The sequence below is a fragment of the Aedes aegypti genome, unplaced genomic scaffold (genome assembly GCF_002204515.2).
Source record: "Aedes aegypti strain LVP_AGWG unplaced genomic scaffold, AaegL5.0 Primary Assembly AGWG_AaegL5_hic_scaff_1824_PBJ_arrow, whole genome shotgun sequence".
NCBI classification, from domain to species: Eukaryota; Metazoa; Arthropoda; class Insecta; order Diptera; family Culicidae; genus Aedes; species Aedes aegypti.
In genome coordinates, this window is record NW_018735295.1 from 134166 (window position 1) to 137029 (window position 2864).

Consider the following 2864-nt stretch of genomic DNA (forward strand, 5'->3'; position numbering starts at 1 on the left):
ATAAATATAAAATAACATTATTTCTTATCCAACATTTAAATTTATCCAGCTTTTTACGAGCGTTAATGGCCGCCACAATCAGGCTCGCTTTCTGGTAGGGATAAAACGATCTGACATTTGGGTTGGGTCGTTTGACAGCTAATCGATAAGTTTTTGATCGATCTTATCGATTTGCTATCAAACGACCCAAGCCAAATGTCAGATCGCCTAGTCCCTACCAGAAAGCGAGTTTCTTTGTGGCGGCCATTAGCGCTCGTAAAAAGCTGGATTACAAGCAACAAGAAAAACAAATCTTAAAAACACATGAATCGCGACCTCTGAATTCCATCAAAGCAATCCAGCATAAAATCAACAAAAAAATTTACCACGAAAATATGACGTCACTATTGCGCTTATTCTGCTTGCAATACCAACACAAATGATTCCAATATCAACCTCTATCGTCTTGGTTTACATCAACGGCAATGCCAAACAAAACTGAAAACATTCAAAGTTTTTACCACTTTTGTACTTCCGTTTCAGGCCGAGACTTAGAATGTTTGAGAGCGCACAATATACTTACCAACTGTGCCATTGTAGTGTCCGGAAGGAGGAACCGGCACATTCAAAACTAATGGCTCAATCAGCCGAATTGCAACAGGAGCAATTCCATCGCAACTTCATCGCTCGAAACACTTTACAAGACTGACGTGTCATTCGCCTTTTCCCGTTTGCTTACACGCTTAGTTCAGTTTACCCAAAAATTGGTAGTTGATTCACCCAAATTTGGGTTTCCGTTGCATTACCTATAATATGAGTAAATTATACTTATAAAATTTGGTAAAATTCACTCATATTATGAGTAAAGTGAATTTACTCATATGTGAGTAGTCACAATCTACCCATATTTGGATGAAAAAAAAAAAACATTAGCTTCATCATCATCAACGAAATTTTCGTGAAGGAACTAAGAGTGGTTGCCTGATAAAGGTAAATTGCAATTAAAATAATTATTCATAACTATTTCTAGCTGATTTGTTTTACAGCATTCATTCCGCTACTTAGGAATCTGCGCCAAGGGGAACTAGCGATGAATTTTCATCCGAGCTGTTCCCATTTCACTCGTTTCCGGAAGATTGGATTGAAAACGTGCGTTTTGGTACTCTGGTTGGCAGGTTCCCGGTTAACATTTCTGGATCCACTAGGGCGGAGGTTTACTACCGCAATCCGTTATCCATCGTGGAAAACTCGGCTCCAAATTAATGCAATGTGGAATATGTCTTTGATATTCATTGGCATTTCAGTGGCACGAATCTTCAATCTATCATATTGATTAAAGTTGTAGATTCAATATTGATTCATTAAATAAATGAGATATGTACCTTCTATTTCTAGTGAATTGTATTCATTTATTATAATCTACAAAACTATATTAAAAAAATATTCGAGCTCTGAAAAGGTGAAAATCTCGGATTTCCAAATAGAATTAAATTACCCATTTTTGGGTACAGTGGCTTTACCAATTTATGAGTAAAGTCCATTTACCCATAAAATGAGTGTGTGCACTTTTCGGCGATTATGGGTAAACTTTACCCATATTTGGGTAAACTGATCTTAGCGTGTAGGTTTTCATTGTTACTGGAACTATATGCCCTCCTGCTTATTTGATATCTTCTATAGTACCCCTCTCAATCCCTACAGTACCCATCTCCAATCCGTCGCTCGTGTTAGCTCCAGTATTTCTCCAATCCTGAACGCTACAAACTGTTTGTATTGGTGTTGATCAGATCGGATCCAGCTCCACACTGTTCGAGAATCTGTCCACAGCACAGAACGATCGATTTTTAGCGAGTGCGTATCGGTCATTGTCCGACTCATCCGAGCGCCAAGTACGGCTGCCATTAACTCTAAACGAGGAACCGACTGTTTCTTCAACGGAGCTACTTTCGACCGGGACATGGCCACTGAACACAGAACAGTTCCACCGACAACCACTCTCAGGAAGGCGACACATCCGTACGCGTGTTCGCTGGCATCAGTAAAGGCTCAAACGCAATGATAGCGGAACGGCAACGAAAAGCGGAACCGGTTCTCCAGCATGGACTACAACAAGCTTGTCGACTCAGTGTTAGTTCAATTTCATTCGTTGTCAACTCAGTCGAGATGGTGTGGTTCATCCTGGCGAACCGGTACCGCATTCCGTTGCCGTTCCGCTATCATTGCGTTTGGGCCTTAAAGATGTGTGCTTCAACCGATTCAACCTCCAAAGATGAATAACCTCCAAGGTAGCACCTCGGTATACGAATATTTTCCACTTCCGGCAGAAGATCAGTCCAACGCTTCCACATCTCCCAACAAGCATCGTCGATGGTTTCATCCCATTCGCATCCGCTACGCCATAAATGCTGTACGATGATCCTGTTGGGCAGAGGTGGACACACTACAACGCAGAACAGGGTCACCGAAGCGGAACGCGGAACCAGGATTTCGGTAGGAAAGAAAACAACTAATAAACTACTGTACGCAACGAGAAAGCTTTAATACACACGTCTGAACGGATCGAGAATCACTTTACGGATGAATGGCAAACTTTCCATTCTCCCTTTCTTCCTTCTATTTGGCGCGCTCGCCGCCTGCCCTACCGGTGCATGCGTCGCAGCCTCACTCATACAGCTACACACATCCAGTGCTGCCGCTTTGCATACGAGGCACAATCATTGCATACTCCAACACTCCTCCTCAATGTTGTCCTCGTACTCGTCCGCATCCTGTCTGCCTTCCTTGCCGGGTTGATCTCCTCCTGCTTCAAGCAACGTAATCAATCAATCGTCCGGGTCGGACTCTACGGTTATTCCTCCTGGATTGCCGAACTTCCCTCCAGTCAT

The 2864-nt window shown here is 42.6% G+C and overlaps 1 long non-coding RNA gene across 1 annotated transcript; it reads right to left on the minus strand.

Annotated features, from left to right (window-relative positions):
• Positions 1–407: 407 nt before the first annotated feature.
• Positions 408–775, minus strand: LOC110680780. The gene is made up of 2 exons (XR_002502982.1): positions 563–775; positions 408–477 (listed from the first exon to the last, which is right to left on the minus strand). It is a non-coding gene; the product is annotated as an uncharacterized LOC110680780 (long non-coding RNA).
• Between the last annotated feature and the right edge of the window lie 2089 nt (positions 776–2864).